An 18144-nucleotide genomic window follows, 5' to 3' on the forward strand; every position below is an offset into this window, starting at 1 on the left:
GGAATAGCCTGGTGTCAGGACAGAAGTCTAATGTGAGCATTAAAAATGGTCCATGGTGGCTGTTTAGATGGTTCAGTGGGTAAAGGGATTTCCTATAAGCCTGGAAATCTGAGCCCCATCCTGAGAACCCACAAGAAAAGGTAGAAGTGGCTGGAGAGATGGATCCATGGTTAAGAGCACTTGCTACTCTTGCAAAAAACCTGGATTTGATTTCCAGCACCAATATGACAGCTCACAACCATTTGTAGCTCCAGTCCCAACAGATCCAATGTCTTCATCTTTATTTATAATAAAATAAATACATGTATTTAAAAATGAAAAATTTTAAATGATCTATGAAGCCAGACTCTCATGGTGGCTCTTGTCTTTAACCCTGGCACTCATGAAGCAGAGGCAGGAGTGCACCACCAACGCCCGGAGCAGGTGGATCTTTTTGAGTATGAAGCCAGCCTGGTCTACATAGTCAGTTCCAGGTCAGCAAGAGTTACATGGTGAAACACTGTCTCAAAAAACCAAAATTTAAAAAAAAAAGTCTATAAAAAATCTTGCTGATTATGTGTTTGGAAGAGAAATAATATCTAGAATATACAAAGAACTCAAAACACTGAGCACACCCACACACAAAATGAACCAAATCAATAAATAGTCTAGAGCCTGACAGCGGTGTTGGTACACGCCTTTAATCCCAGCACTTGGGAGGCAGAGGAAGGCAGATCTCTGTGAGTTCAAGACCAGTCTGGTCTACAAGAGCTAGTTCCAGGACAGCCTCCAAAGCCACAGAGAAACCCTGTCTCAGGGGGGTAGGGGGGGTAAGTCTAATGAAATGAACAGGCAATTCTTTTTTTTAAGATTTTATTTATTTATTATGTATACAATATTCTGCTTCCATATATATCTGCACATCAGAAGAGGGCACCAGATCTCATAATGGATGGTTGTGAGCCACCATGTGGTTGCTGGGAATTGAACTCAGGACCTCTGGAAGAGCAGTTAGTGTTCTTAACCTCTAAGCCATCTCTCCAGCCCAAACAGGCAATTCTTAAAAGATGAAGTACTGAGGGTACACTGTGACTCACTAGGTCACACTATGGCTTCCATGCCAAGATGGATTTAAATTTTTTTGTTTGTCTGTTTTGTTGTTTGTTTTTTGTTTTTGTTTGGTTTAACTTTTATTTTTTTGGTGGGGAGATTGCAAGGGCAGAGGGCAGAAACAAAGCAGGGAGTGGGGCTGGGAAGATGAGTGGGATCAGGATGCATGATGTAAAATACTCAAAGAATCAATAAAAAGTATTTTTAAAAAAACAGAAGAAGTACAATGGCCAATGAATATTTTTAAAATGTTCAATTTCAATAGCCATCGTAGAAATGTAAATTAAAAGTACATAAATACTCCCTTCCCCCCCCCCCCGTCAGAACAGTGGCAACCAAGAAAATGCTAATTGCTCCCCAGAGGACCCAGGTTTGACTCCTAGCACCCACATGGCTGCTCACAACCCCCTGTATCTTCAGATGTAATGCCCTCTTCTGGCCCCTCAGGCACCAGACATGCAAGTGGTACACTTATATACATGCAGGCAAAATGTCCATACACATAAAGTAATTATTTAAAAAACTGTCTAGGGAACAGGGGTACTAGTGAGGGTGAGAAAGGGAGGGTCATTGTCAGGAAAGCAATATCCTCACCATGTGTGCTCATATCTATACTTAAGTGACAGTGACCTGTGTAACCCAGTATAATAAAATAAGCCCTGCACACACAAATTAGGGACATGCTGTGGAGTCCAAGGGAGCAACAGGACAGGATGGGGAAGTGTTTGTTGTATCAGAAGTCATTTTTAAGCTTTATTTTTATTTGCGTGTCTGTGTGTAGTTATATGCATGAAAGTATGGGTACAAACAGACCAGAAGAGAACATCGGATCCCCTGGAGCTGAAGTCATAGGCAGCTGTGAACTGCCCGATGTGGGTACTGGGAACCAAACCTGGGTTCTCTGCAAGAACAGTGTTTTAGTTTGCTATTCTGTTGCTGTGATAAACACTGACCAAAAAAAAAAAAAAAAAAAAAAAAAAAAAAAAAAAAAATCTTGGGAAAGAAAGTGTCTGTTTGGATTACAGACACCATCAAGGGAAACTGAGACTGGAGCAGAGACCACAGAGGAATACTGTTTACTGGCTTGCTTCCTCTGGCTTGCTCAGCTACCTTTCTTATATAGCCCAGGCCCACCTGCCTAGGGATGGCTCTGCCCACAGTAGGCTAGGCTTTTTACTACATCAGTTCTCTGAGGATGGCCTTGAACTCCTGATTCTCCCGTTTCTGCCTCCTGAATCAGCTTTTCTTTCTGCACCTAGACAGGGCCACCACCTTCTACCTAGTCACCCAGCTGCTGACCTGGGGAGGGATCTCTGGTTCCATTCTTCCTTATGGCCTCCATATTCTGTTGCTTTTGCCCTTCATTGCCCCTAAATTGTATAACCCTCCTCGGTTTCCACCCTGCAGCCAGTGTCTGCACAGGCTTTCTTTGTTGAGTGCGTATTCCCCATTCTCAGCTGTTGTTCGGAGCTCTTTACCGGTTTCCCTTACCACAGCTTCCCATTCACTTCCCTCACTGTTACGGTTAGAGTGCACCTGCACACACACACACACACACACACACACACACACACACACACACACACACACACGCCTCTACTCCTATCCTTCAGACCCTCCTTGTCTGTCCCCTGCTTGGGGACGCCTCCTCCCTTTGTTCTTTCTAGCCAAAGCAGGCTAGTCCTTCTATTCCCATTGCCGACTGTCACTTCTCTTGTTTTGGGATTAGATCTTTGACTTTGGGCCAGAATTATAATTATTATCTCTATTATAAACAAATGTTATTGAAATGACTGGGATAAACTAGCAAGGTGGCTTATGGCCTAAATCTCAGCACTTGGGAAATTGAGGCAGGAAGACCGCCTTGAGTTTTGATTTTGAGGCCAGCCTTTGAGTTCTAGACCACAGTAGGCTATGGTGTCAGATGCTATCTACAAAAAAAAAAAAAAAAAAGAGTTCTGACAATATGGCTCATACAGAAGAATGCTTGCCTGCTTGCCACACAAGCCTTGTGACCCAAGTTTAACTGTTTAATTCCCAGAACTCATAGCAAGCTGTGTACACAATGTGGCAGGAACAGCAAAGACCTTGTTTCAACAAGTTGGAAGGAAAAACAAAAACAAAACCTGACTCCTGAAAGTTGTCCTCTGACTCTGTAGCATGGATTCACCTGCACATATGTGCTCTCTTGAATACACACACACATGCACACATGCCTGCACACACATGCACGCTGGAATAAAATGACAACATAATAGCCATTATAGCCAATAGACTCTAGGTGATAGGCAATAGCCTTCTTTCTATTTTAAAAACATATTTTCCTGGCTGAGCATGAATCATGCGTCATTATACAAAGAGCATGAACTTTATCGTGTTTTTTTTTTATAGAATGGATTTGATCTGTGAGAGGCTGATGAGCAGGTGCCAATAGAAAGACAGTGTCAGACCAAACCATCAGGGAGCAAATCATCTCAAAGATGGCCTTGACAGGATGGAAAGATGGAAAGTTCCACAACCACACATCACAGTTAAATCAGACCTGGGCTTGGAGTCCCAGATTCATCGCACCCTTCGGCCTTAGGAAAACGATTAATTCTCTGAATCTCTCTATTTGCTACTACCTTGTCCTAGGAAACTCATTTAGCCTCCTTTATACATTCATACAGCAACGTTAGTATTTGCTGAACTATGAGCCAGGAACTAGTCCATATCCTGCTCTCTAGCAGCGAACTATACAGACAAATTCTCCATCTTCAGAAGGCTTTTGTATTTTAGAGTGAATGGCAGATAACAACCACAGAAATGTGTGATGCTTACTTTTATTTTTAAAAATCCTTGTGTAGCCAGGCAGTGGTGGTGCACATCTTTAATCCCAGCACTTGGGAGGCAGAGACAGGTGGATCTCTGTGTGTTCGAGACCAGCCTGGTCTACAGAGTAAGTTCGAGGACAGCCAGGACTGTTTCACAGAGAAACTCTGTCTTGAAAAAAAAATTGTGTGTATGTGTGCATGTTTGAGTGCTCATGTGTGTATGGTGGGTAAAGTTCAACACTGAATACTTCTTCCTCAGTCACTCTTCACCTTCGTTTTTTGAAATAGGGTCTCTCACTGAAGCTGAGACTCATCAGTTTTCCAGGCTAGCTGGCTAACATGCTTTGCTTCCCTAGCACCAGGATGACAGCCACTACATCATTGTTGGCTTTTTATGTGGGTGCTGGGGATTGAACTCTGGTCCTCACACTCGAATGCTAAGTGCTTTACTGACTGAGTCATCTTCCCAGATCCTACTATTGTTATTTTTTGGGAGTGGGTCTTGAGTAGCCTAGACTGTTCTCAAACATGCAAAGTGGATCACTTTCAACTCCTGTTCCTTCTGTCTCTGAGTTGAGTGCTAAGGATATAAGCATACCTACCACGCCTAGCTAAATCTTACTTTATTTTTAATTTTATTTATTTATTTATTATTTATTTATTGAGACAGGGTTCCCCTGTATTGCTTTGGAGCCTGTCCTGGAACTTGATCTGTAGACCAGGCTGGCTTTGAACTCACAGAGATCTTCTTGTCTCTGCTTCCTGAGCGATGAGATTAAAAGCATGCCCACTAGCGGGGTGGTGGTGGCCCATACCTTTAGTCCCAGCACTTGGAAGGCAGAAGCAGGTGGATCTTTGTGTTCAAGGCCAGCCTGGTCTACAGAGTGAGTTCCAGGACAGCCAGGGATACCCAGAGAAGTCCTGTCTTGGAAAACAAACAAACAAAAAAACCTACCATGCTTTTTTTATTTATTTTTAACTAAAGCAGAATTACACATACTTATAGACTACAATGGAATCTTTCTACACATGCATGTAATATATAATGACCAAATCAGGATGTTTAGCACATTCATTACCCACAAATGTTTATCACTTCTTATGTTAGAAACACTCAAAACCCTTCCTTCTAGATATTTTGAAATACACAATAAGTTGTTGACTATAGTCACCTAATTGTGCGTAGCGTACTAGAGTATATTCTTCCTAATTATATTTTGTAGGATTTTTGAGGTCATATTGTTAGACCCCCGAAAACTCAAGTATCCGGGGTCTCAGGCCAGGTTCGCGGTCACCCCAATCACCAGGCGGATTCGAGAGCTTGCTGCAAACTGCACGAGGCTTTATTGTAATTTAACGAACTAACCCCATGTTAGCTCGGGTCTTTCACCCACCCGCCATGGCAGACGGCTAGAAAAAGACGGCTCCTAAGGTCTCCCCAAAGATCTTATAGGGCAGCGTAAGGGGAGTGTCTAGGGGTACGCACAGGCTTACGCACAGGCTCATGATTGGTGTGCCTCCAGGCTTGGAGGGCTTGCCCTGTGTTGATTGGTCAACTGGTTGTTATGGCCCATAGGCCCTCCCAGGGTGGTTGCTATGCTCTCTACGTCATTGCTGTGCGCTTGTCCGTAAAGCACACCCAGGGTCGTAAAGCATAGCGCCACCAGCTAACTTCTGATTGGTTCCTTGTCACAAGACAGGCATCTGACCTCTAAGTGACCAAGGCAGGTATATGGCAAGCACATGTTCGGCTGTTATGGCTGCCAAAAGGGAAGCCGGTTCCTTCATTCCCCCATTTTCTTTTTTGTAAATTCCAATCATGGAATTGCTGTCTCTCTAGCATCCCCATCAGGGAGTGATAGATACTGTCATCCCCATGCAAGGGAGTTCCTTTTGACTTAGCATTTTAACCAGGGAAAATGGACGGCGAAATTCTTTTCCAAACTGCTTCCTGCTGACTTTGGGACGAAGTTAGGGACCCCAGAAGGTTGAAATGCTAGTCAAAAGCAAAAAGGAATTTAGGCAATGGGGAATCTATTAGGGGCTTCTGGTTAGCAGACACTGTTGCAGAGACAGGGGGTGTCCATATTAGCTGAACTGGTTCACATCCACAGCAAGTCCAGGGCTCGCAGTCTACTTAGAACAGCCTGTAGTGAGTACTGATACTCAGATGTCTGCCAGAAGCAGAAACCTGTTTAAGACATGTTTAAACTAGGAACAGAGGTTAAAACTTATTTACTGAAGCCCGCAGTGCAGAAAAAGCAGATATCTGTTTAAACAGCAGGAACATATTTATAACTTTGAGTCCTAGCAAAAACTGCAGATTTGGGCTATAAGCATGTACATTTTTCTTCTGTCCAGAGAGCCAGGTATGGATTGGACAGAGGTGCCTTTGGCCTGATGAAAAGCCCTTTAAGTTTGTACTTAGATGACAACCAAAATAAACTTAAAAATCTTGAGCTCATGCCTGAACAGTATATAGTCACTACTTTATCAGCTAACATACTGACTAGTCTATAGTGGACCTGACTGCCTGATGCTGTCAAGCTGACAACCAGTAATATTTCAGAGATCTGAGAAGGGTATATTTTGTCCGAATCTACTAAAAAGTGACAGAAGCCAGTCTATATACAGTTAGCCAAACCCAAGTTTCTCCATTACCGCTGGAGGCAGGTGTCTCAAAGACCAGCAATCTTCGCCAGGCCTATACTGTGAGAGTTTTTTTCTCTCTGTGGAAGAGGGACATGGAAAAGACTGACCTTGTTTTGTCTAGGCAAAGGGGTGCAATCAATTTTCCAGTGTCCAGCAGCTTTGTCCACAGTCTCGGCCAGGTTCTGGCAGGCGGCAGGTTTCACATCTGAGCATCTCGCTCACTGGTCCAGGTGCAGGAACTGAGGTGCCTCGTAATCTTCTTTGGAGACTTTGGGTCACCGTCCGGATCTGGCAGTCTGTTTGACATTATAAACTTTAAAGATAACAATTTAAATGCCATATTCTGAAGATCTCTGAAGCATTAGAGGTCTGTTTGTCTGTTTTAGTTACTTTTCTTAAGCACACATTAAGCATACAGGTGGCTAGGTAAGGTCTTATTTCTGTAAATGATTTAGTCTGACTGTAACTGGTTTTAATCTTAGTAAAATGTTTGAAACAGCACAGCTGAACTTAAAACTGTATAGAGCTACCTTATATTTCTTAAACAGTAGCTTAGCTTATTTCTGAGGCAGGGTTTTTCTGTGACTTTGGAGCCTGTCCTGGAATTCGATCTGCTGGACCAGGCAGGCCTTGAACTCATAAAGATCCATCTGCCTCTTACTCCCGAGTGCTGGGATTAAAGGCGTATGCCACCAACGCCCTCAACTTAAAGGCGTGTGCCATCAACACCCTGAGCTTAAAGGTGTGTGTCACCAACATTTTAAACTTAACTTCTGATAACACAAACTGTACCGTCTTATATAGATCAGTATCTTTTATAAAACAAGAACTTTACATTGTCAGGCTTTGCTTAGAAATAATTCTAAATTGAAGCTCTTTAAGTACAAACATTAATAAAAACAAACATTTGAAAACTGGTTTTAAAAGAAATTTAAATTCCCTTAAGGTCTTTCTGTAATATATAGAAGCATTAACATTTTAAATCTTAATTGAAAAACTTGTTTCTAAGATGGTACCTCTAATTTCCATGTGGTCACCTTTAGTCAAGATGGCGGTTTAAGTATTTTTTTTTTAACTTTAGCAAAATGGCGACCAGTCAAGTCATGTGACCAGTTACAAAATGGCCGTAACTTGCTTTGCTTAACATGCTTAAGTTTATACCAGGAAATAGAACATTTTTAAAACAAGTATACATAATTTACTTGAGAAATAAACAGGACTTTTTAAAAACAAAATCAGCTTAATATGGTTAAAATTTTAACTTATATTACCATTTTTAAAATTTATTTGTAGACATGAGAAACCATAGCACAGTTTACATTTTTTTTTTCACTTGTAACAACCTTTTCTCTGACCTTCGACAACTTTCCTCTGACCTTCTACAACTTACTTTAACCCTTTATAACTTTTACCATTTGCTTTAACTCTCTTTAACCTTTTATTTTATTTCTCTGACTTTCTTAGACATTCTTAGACAATTTTTTTTCTTTATTACTTAAGTCTTTTACATTTTTTTTTATTTTTTAGTTAACATAAAAATTTTGTCAAAGTCCCTTTTATAGTTCTTAATAACTTTAAGGCCATTTAGATGTCCGGATCAGGCCAAATAAGTTCATACGCTCGAGCTCCATGTGCTCAAGGCAGAGAGACCTGGGGTAGGGGTGCTGCTGGTAACCCCAGACCCTAGGCCAATCCAGGTGTGGTAAAAAGACTCCTGCGGCCCCCCTGCATACCATGTGTGTAGAGCACAAAGAATGCCGGGCAGCTAGGCAAATGGCAGGGACCCACGGGACCGGCAAGTGGGGATAGGGAAAGACTCACCTACATGGGCCAGGCTCAGCTGTAAGGGCTGCAGCAGTGGTTCAAGTTCAGAAAAGCAGCCTCGGGGGACTCCAACATAACACATTCTAACCCGTGACACATGGCAGAACTCCTTTCCCGTGCCATGTGCTTAGGGCAACAAGAAAAGACCCCTGACCCATGCATGCCACAAATATGAGACATGGAGACATTAGACAGGACAGACATTAAACAGGACAAACCGCGGCAAAGAAATGGTGCCCCAAACCAAAATTACAACCAAACCTTGGACTTTCATCCAGGGTGGAACCAAGGTTCTCGCAAGTCTGCTTACCCTATGGTTCAATTACAAATTCTGCGCAGATCAAATACAAATTACAAATTCTGCGCAGATCAAATCAAGCAACCCTCGGACTTTCATCCAGGGCAGGACTTCAGGGTCTTCCCCAGAAGTCCGAATTACAAATACAAATTCTGCGCAGATCAAATACAAATCATGGCACCAAACAAAACAGCAAGAGACAAAACAAGAAACATAGAACATTGAACATATATAAATTGCGAGCTCGAATCATCTTACCTCCAAGATCGAATCCACTCAGGTGAAGGGTGGTCGCAAATCCCGGACGAGCCCCCAAAATGTTAGACCCCCGAAAACTCAAGTATCCGGGGTCTCAGGCCAGGTTCGCGGTCACCCCAATCACCAGGCGGATTCGAGAGCTTGCTGCAAACTGCACGAGGCTTTATTGTAATTTAACGAACTAACCCCATGTTAGCTCGGGTCTTTCACCCACCCGCCATGGCAGACGGCTAGAAAAAGACGGCTCCTAAGGTCTCCCCAAAGATCTTATAGGGCAGCGTAAGGGGAGTGTCTAGGGGTACGCACAGGCTTACGCACAGGCTCATGATTGGTGTGCCTCCAGGCTTGGAGGGCTTGCCCTGTGTTGATTGGTCAACTGGTTGTTATGGCCCATAGGCCCTCCCAGGGTGGTTGCTATGCTCTCTACGTCATTGCTGTGCGCTTGTCCGTAAAGCACACCCAGGGTCGTAAAGCATAGCGCCACCAGCTAACTTCTGATTGGTTCCTTGTCACAAGACAGGCATCTGACCTCTAAGTGACCAAGGCAGGTATATGGCAAGCACATGTTCGGCTGTTATGGCTGCCAAAAGGGAAGCCGGTTCCTTCAATATAAGGCTCCAGTTGACCTCAAATGTCGTTGAGAACAACCTTATATTCCTGACCCTTCTGCCCCACCTCCCAAGTATATGTGCTGCAAATGTATAGTCAGTCTAGCTCCTGACTATACATTTGCACCCAAGGTATTATAAACATATTTTACACACAGCTTTATTACACACACACACACACACACACACACACACACACACACACATGCGCGCGCGCGTAAAGAAGAAAAACCTAGGGTCTAGCATGTTGGAAAATCTGATGTCTAAATTAGGGTGGTCTATGGAGGCCTCACTAAGATGAGAGTGTCTACGCAGAGACTAGAAGGAAATAAAAAGCCTGCTTTGCCAAGGGTGGGGCAAAACACTCTAGGACAAGAGGGCAGGAGTAGTTGAAAAGCAGCAAGAAGGTCACAGAAGCAGAAGCCAAGTCAGGGAAGAATGGAAGAGACATATCCATGGAGGTGGCAGAGGGCTGGGTCACTCATGTAAGGCCTGGAGGATGTGACCAGGGCAAGTGGCAAGAGGAGAATGGTTGGGTACATTTTGGAGGGGGTGTTTAAAGGGTTTACTGGTATACTGAGTGCAGATTGTGAGGAAAAGGAACCCTTCAAGGGCATCAGTAGGTAGACTGCTTACCTATCGTGTGGGAAGCCTGGACTGCAGGCCTCCGCCTCTCATAAAACTGGTCATGAGGGCCCACGCCTGCACTCCTAGCACCTAGCAAGTGGAGTGCAGAGGATCAGAAGTGCAAGGCCTTGCTCAGGTACAGAGAAAGTTTGAGGCCAGCTTGTTGCAAGAGACTGTTTGGAAAGAGAGAGACAGACTAAGGGTGAAGCATATGTCTAACACACGTGAACATTGGTGGTGTTATTCTTGTGTTACTGATGGGCTGATGTGGGCTGTAGCAGCACGGTTCTCTCAGTAGTTGCTATAGAGGAGCGTGTAGTGATGGTGACGTGAAAGAAAAACCGCCATTTTAATGGCCAATGGTTAAACAAAGCAAGCTCACCCAGTTCTATGTAGCAACCGTCCCTCTCTCCCAGGCAGGTTTCCCATGATGTCACATAGGAAATCAGGATGCAAAATGGCAGTGGGACAAGGTGTTGGACAAGGTCAGGCAGGAAACCATGGGTGGAGGTCCAGTTGAGAAAAAGGGGCCTCAGATCCCACAACAAAGCATTAATCTCTAGGAGAGTGGTTCTCACCCTTCCTAATGCTGTGACCCTGTAATGCTTTTCCTCATGTTGGGATGACCCCAGCCATAAAATTATTTTGTTGCTACTTCATAACCGTAATTTTCCTACTCTTACTAGTCATAATGTAGATATATAAGATGTAGATATATAAGAATATCTGATATGTGATCCCCTGTGAAAGGGTCGATCAACCCACAAAGGGGTCGAGACCCACAGGTTGAGAACTGCTGCTCTAAGAGCCTCTGAGTCCCCAGTGAGATGGTGACTCAGGGTGGGGACTCTTGTAGAGAAGGAGGAAGTGTGAAGGGAAACAGTTTAGCATTAGAACTCCTTTGTAAGTGGAACTTGCATGTGACCTGTGACCCCTTGGGCTCACCAGTTCCTCACGCTCCTCCATCCTCAGGATTCCCTCTCTGATTCCAGCCCCTCTGGCTTCCTCTCTTCCCTTCTTTTCTTTTTCAGCAACCCTCTGCCTCATAGATGGCCTCTATATTCCCCCCAAAACCAAGTCTGAATTTATAAACTAGCCATAGCTTTCTAAAGTAAGCAAGTAAGCAATCCCCCTGCCCCCACTACTTCACTCACCAGGCTGAAGTAAGCAAACTCCTCCTCTCCTCCAATCCCCACTGCCTAGCTGACCAGGCACAGCTCCTCCCTGCTCCCCCGCCCCCCAAAAACACACTGCCCCCTTCTTCCTGTCTCCTCTAACCTCCCTCTGGGCACTGAGACTTTAAAGAGAGACCTTCCTCACTGAAGTTATCTTTCACACACAAGAAAGAACAAGGGAACAAACAAGGAAGGTTTCAACCTAGACACACACACACCCCCAATGAGATGACAGATACTGTGAGGGTGTGGCCCTGGGGAAGTCACCCTTCAGCTACAGAACTGCACTGTTTGCACTGCTTGGGGGACAGTCTTTTTGACCACTGAGTAATAATGTGTAGTTCTGTTGTTTGTGGGTAAGGAACAGGCTGCAGTCTCCCCCGAGGAGCTAGCCCTCAGCCTTGGGGCAGGGACATTAACTGAGCCAACTGTGTGGGAAAAGAAAATCTAATGGCATGTGGGTCAGAGATTTCAGTGTGCCAGAGCCAGCGTCCAAGTGAAGCTCCAGAACCTGGGGGTGTCCTGGCAGAGTCACAAACCTTTCCGTCCCCTTTAATCCAGCCAGTGTCCCTGGCCACTCAGGGTCTCAGCTCAGAGTCCAGATCATAGGGCACAGAAGACCCTTTGACTCTGTCCTTGAGATGTCCATAGAGAAGGCATGGCATTGTATCCAAGGATTTGAGGTCCTTCCCAGAACAAAAAGGCATTAGGGAGATGGGTAATGATACAAGAACCCTGGGAGCATCTAGTATGTGACCTTGGGTCTCATTAACATCTTAACTTCTCTAAGAACTGGTGCCAACTGCCATCTGTGGTTGTGCCTGGAGCACCTAGGAGAGTGATACGGGTTAAGAAGGAGGAGACCTTCTCTGAGACACGGGCTTGTGGCGGAGTTTAACTTGGTTATTACCTGGTAGTTCTCCAAGAGTGCTCAGAGCCCAGGAGTTTGTCATCCTGCTTCAAGCATAAAAGTTAAGTATCACATGAGCTTGTGGGTGAGCTTAGAGCTTCTGGAAAGATACACACTGGCAGGTGACATCACTGGCCTCGGAGAAAGGGACAGCTAAAGAACAGGAGCTGGAGTTTTTGTTTTTGCTTTTGTTTTTCTGTTATAAATTTTAAAAGATTTAAACTTTTTTTTGTTTGGTTTTGTTTTGTTTTTTGAGACAGGGTTTCTCTGTGTGGTTTTGGAGCCTGTCCTGGCACTCTGTAGACCAGGCTGGCCTTGAACTCACAGAGATACACCTGCCTCTGCTTTCCAAGTGCTGGGATGAAAGGCGTGTGCCACCACCACCTGGCTAATTTTTTTTTCTTTAATTATGTGTTTGTGTGAGGGTATGTGCGGATGCCCTCAGAAGCCAGAAGAGGCATCCAGACCCCTGAAGCTGCAGGTTCAGGCAGTTGTGAGCTGCCTTATGTGACTGCTGGAAACCAAATCGGAATCCTCAGTAAGGACAGCCCACGCACTTAACTGCTCAGCCATCCCTTGTAGCCCAGGTTGGCCTTGAACACACTGTGTAGCAGAGGATAACATTGAACTAACTTCTGATCACCCTGCCTCCACACTCAGAGTGCAGGGATCACAGCATAGATGTTTTCAATGTAATACCCTAGGACTGCAACACCTGATAACAAGTATTAAGTTTCCTGTATGTAGTTCTAGGGATTGGTTCAAGGTTAAGGCAGAGACAGTTAGGCTTTGTTGGCTTGTTTTTGTTTTTCAAGACAAGGCTTCTCTGTGTAGCCATGGCTATCCCGGAACTAGCGCTGTAGACCAGGCTGTCCTCAGACTCGGAGATCTGCCTCTCTGCCTCCCGAGTTCTGGGAATAAAGGTGTGTGCCACCACCACCCAGTCAGTTGGGCTTTCTTTAGATGCCCCCCCCTTTTTTTAGATGCCCTTTTAATGAACCTCTAATTCACCAAGCCCAAGAAGGGTGGTAGTGGTTAGCACAGGTTGTACTCTCCAGAACAGGGCTTTCATAATCAGCTACCCACAGGTCTGGACAGCCATGGATACTGGGAGAGGTCAGGAAAGTGGGGTGTATGGCCACTCAGAGAAGTTCAGGAGTAGCTGGGGAGAAAAGGTAGACGCCTGGTAGGAAGACCTGATCCCAGCCTGGTGTTAGAAGGAAGTTGGCTTGGCCACTGACTACTTGGTTGTAGGCTAGAACTAGAACCAGATGTCCCTGTGACTCCCCAGTGCATCCAGCTCTGAGTTTCAGCAGTAGCAAACCCCATCAGAAGCCCCCCTGACTAATTTTCTCCCAGTGTTGGTAGTACTGGCCACTGTTGTTTGAGGTTTTGTTACTGTTGTTGGGTTTTGTTTGGTTTGGTTTGGGTGTTTTGTAGTGTTGGGCATTGAACCCAGGGCCTTGAGGGAGCGCGCTATCACCAAGCCGCACACCCAGTACTTAGTATCTCTACCAGACAACAAAATAAACTTATGGTGTCATAAGCTAGGGAGGAACCAGTCCCAAATTTCCCAGCTCAGCTTTAGGAAGGCTTCCAGCATGGAGAGAGACCTTGGCCAATGTGATCATACAGACTGTTGGCTGCCTGGGTCCCTGAGAGCTAGGCAGGTGAGTGACTTGGGAATAGAGTGGCTAAAGAGCCTGTAACTTGTCTGCTCCTTTTTGCTACCCTCTCACTGAGAGCAAGAGAAGGTACTGGGAGCTCCTGGGAGATTTCTGCCTTAATTTCCAAGGCCTGGCAGGCAGCCCTGCAGCTGATGCAAGGCCTGGGGCGGGTGAGCTCAGCCTGTTCCTAGCACTGAAAGTCTCTTGCACTTGAAAGCAAATCCACTCATGCTTTCCTTTTAGATCTCTTCCTCCCTGAAGCAGAACAAAACCACCTAAGGATCTGGAAGAAGGCTCTGCTTGGGCACTGCACATTTCCCATCAGTCCCACAGCAGTGCCCCTACAAGACACACCTGAAGAAAATAGAGGGCCTACAAAACCTCAGGCTCTGACCCAATTCCGTCCACAGCACTCTGTCCTCTTACCTGAGGCTTTTCTCCACTTGCCCTCTCTACCCTTCGAAAAGAATGTCTGTAGTTCCCTGCAAGAACCTGTGTATTCACCTAGTAAGTTCTCTTTTCAATAGATAGATAAATCTGTATTCATGGACATCTGTAGCTCACATCTGGGAGGGGCACTAAGGAAGAAGTATCCAAGGGCAGAACCTGACATCTTCAAGACTCTCTTCCTCTCTGTCTGACTTCTGCAGACATGCTGTAGCTGCATAGTGGGGAAAGGTAGAGAACATGGTCATTTGCAGCCCAAACTCAGGTTTGGAAAGAGAGCTTTCTCTCAACATCAGCATCCATTTCAGAGAAGGGTCTAGTAGGATCAATTGGTCCTCCTGGCCAGTCTTGAGTTAATATGCCTGTTTTTGCCATGTCATTTAGATAGAGTCTCACCATATAGTTCTGGCTGTTATGGAATTCACCATGTAGACCAGGGTTGTCTTGAGCTCTCTGTGGTCTATCTGCCTCTCATTCCCAAGTGCTGTGATTGTAGGCATGCACCATCACACATGTGTGTGTTTGTGTGGGGGGGATCCATCCATGTACATGTGGAGCCAGAGGGACAATGTCAAGTGTCTATGAGTTACTCCCATTTTGTTTTTGTTTTTAGTAGGGGCTCTTATTGCACCCAGAGTTCTGTATTTTGGCTGCTGGCTTCTGTCCATACCTCCCCAAACACTAGGATACAAATAGGTACTGTACCTAGCTTTTATGTGGGTGCTGGGGTTCTGAACTCAGGTCTTCTTGCTTACCCAGCAGACACTTTACAGACTGAGATATTTCTCAGCCCTCACATACCAGGTCTTATAATGGAGAAAGTAGATTGTGGCCAGACTTAGCAACAGGAGACCCTGTCTGGGGAGAAGAGGGAGAAGGTGTAGTGGTGGTGGTGGTGGTGTGTGTGTGTGTGTGTGTGTGTGTGTGTGTGTGTGTGTGTGAGTTTGGGTGTATAAGTGGGTGTATGTGCATGTGTAAATAATTACCAAGAAGAGAATGACAGCAACATGGGCCAACAAAACAATAATTATTATACATCTACTATGCCTAAAAGTTTTATGTGTTTGTGGGCATATTGAGGCTGGTGGGGTCATGAGTGGAGCAGAGCCTCTGAAAATGGGGTACACAGATGATCACAACCAGGCTTTGCCTACTCATCACTATGGTTATTACTAGGTACCCGTCATTTGGCAGATGCATAGATCAGCCTATGTTAGTTATATATAGTATATACACCATTTTTCTTCTCACAACAACCCTAAACACTGTTTTCTTCATCTTCTTTTTAACTCCTTCCCTCCCATCTCCTTCCCTCTCTTCCCTCCCCTCCCCACTTCTCTGATAAAGTCTATAAAGCCCAGAGTAGCCTCAAACTCAAGATTCTACTGCCTCCACCTTTTGAGCTCTGGAATCATAGCTCCACACACAGCTTTACTGACTCCATTTTTAACATGAGGAGGGCTGAGGGTACAGCTCAGTGACACAGGGTTCACCTATGCACGCACCAAGCCCTGGGCTGGCTTCTCATAACTGCATGGCAAACAAACCAACCCAATGTAATCTAGACTCTAATTGGGAAATCGCAACTGCTCAGGATGACCAGGCAGGAGAATAGCAAATTCAAAACCTAGCCTGGGCAACATAACAAGAATTTATCTTAGCTGGGCGTGATGGAGTGCACACCTTTAATCCAAGCACTTGGGAGGCAATGACAGGTGGATTTCTGTGAGTTCGAGGCCAGCCTGGTCTACAGAGTGAGTTCTAGGATAGCCAGGGCTATACAGAGAACCCCTGTCACACACACACACACACACACACACACACACACACACACACACACACGCACGCACACACACTCATTTCAATGATAATGACTCTCAGTGTTAGAATGCCCGTTTAACATGTACAAGTTCCTAGGTCTGATCCCTAGAACAAGCAAAGAGAGAGAGGGGTAGGGGGAGAGATGACCATAGTTAGGGCTACACAGACGGTGAATGGCCCACTCAGGATCAAACCTGGATTCTTCTGTACATGCTTCTATCTCGAGTCAAGCTGCATTTCCACAGTGAGTCAGCTGCAAGCCTGAGATGGTTAACTTAGATCTCACAGGAGCACAGCAGATGGGGTTTGGCCTGAGCTGTGGCTTTCACATCCTTTCCAATTGCACACTTCCTGGGCTTCCCTTGTCTTTCGGGTCCTCAGTGACAGACAAATTTTTATCTGTCACGCACAGCATTTTTCGAGGACTTGTTCTCTTGGGTGATGACCCCTGCCTGGAATTTTCTAGTCTGGCTTGTTCACCAGAGGAAATGTGGGTGGAGTTCCTGACGGGGCCATGCCATGGAAAGTCAAGGGGACCATCTCACTAGACTTAGAGAACCTCCAGCCTCCAGCTCTCTCTCTATGCTAGGCTGATCACTACCCTAGGAAGCTAGAGGAGGGTTCCCCCTGCACCTCCCGCTACACGCACACCCCAGTGCTCATACTCCTTGCCAGATCTCCCAGGTTCCTCCAGATGGGTCCCTGCCATTTTTTACTCCTTCACATTTGAAAGGCAAAAGGCCTGAAAAGTATGATAATTGCCTGCCATCCGTGGCTATACACACTTACATGACTCAAAAGTAGTTAACAACTGGCTAGTGGTGTAGCTCAGTTGGTAGAGTGCCTAACATTCATGAAGCCCTATGCTCAGTCCCCAGTGAGGAACACACTGGGCACGTCAATCATCTCAGCACTCAAGAGGTCAAGTCAGAAGAATCACGAGTTCAAGGTCGTTCTTGGCTGCAGAGCAAGTTTGATGCCAACTTGAGCAACATGAAACCCTGTCTCAAACAAACAAAAAAACCCAAATCTAATAAAATTGCTCTCTTTGAATAAAAAATAAGTAGATTTTTATTAGACAATCTTGGCTTGGACTTTCATCTTAAAAGAAGTCCAGATTGTCATCTTAGAGGAACTGGGATAGGCTTAGTTAGTGAATTTTTCAACAAGCATTTGTCACCAACAGTATTCAGAGCCCACACTCTGGGTATTGGGCAGGAATGATAAATTGGTCCTGGGGGTGAAAAGGCACCTACTAAGTAGTAGGGGCCAAGGCTAGGAGGAGGGAGAAAAGGTGGAGAAGGCCAGAGTGGGTGGGTCTCTGGAAAAAAGGACATCGGGATACACAGCTGGCAGCTGAAGAAGTGCTAGGCCTGTTCCAGCCCATGCTTCTTTCTTTTCTCTTTCACATTGGCTAATTTGGTGGGAGCGGCAAGTGTTGTTGCCACAGAACACATATGGAGGTCAGAGGTTAACTTAGCAAAGATTGTTATCTCCTCCCCACCCTATGGGTTCCACAGTCATCAAACTTGGCAGGAAAGTGACCCACCCACTGAATCAGGATGGCCTGCTGTCCTAGGGGCCAAGCTCTTTTCCGCCATCTGGGGCTCTAATTATGTACTAACCCTGCTACCTTTACCATGCAGGAACAAGGAATCAAAGTGAGCTTGGTACCTGTTTAGGGTTTTGTTTTGAGACAGTTCCACTGTGTAGTTCTGACTGGACTGGAACTCGATATATAAACCAAGCAAGCCAAGAACTATCAATTCTCCTGCCTCAGCGTCTTGAGGACTGCGATTACAGGGGTGCATCACCATACCCAGCTGAATCCAGCACAAAGTACATCTGGGGCCAATAACACAAGTGTTCTTAGATATGTCCTCCCCGTTTACAGATTAGGGAGGTTTGGAACTCAGTAAAAAGGCATAAAAAGGCTTTTGTCTCCTGGGGGCTCC

The sequence above is a fragment of the Cricetulus griseus genome, chromosome 8 (genome assembly GCF_003668045.3).
Source record: "Cricetulus griseus strain 17A/GY chromosome 8, alternate assembly CriGri-PICRH-1.0, whole genome shotgun sequence".
Lineage (NCBI taxonomy): Eukaryota > Metazoa > Chordata > Mammalia > Rodentia > Cricetidae > Cricetulus > Cricetulus griseus.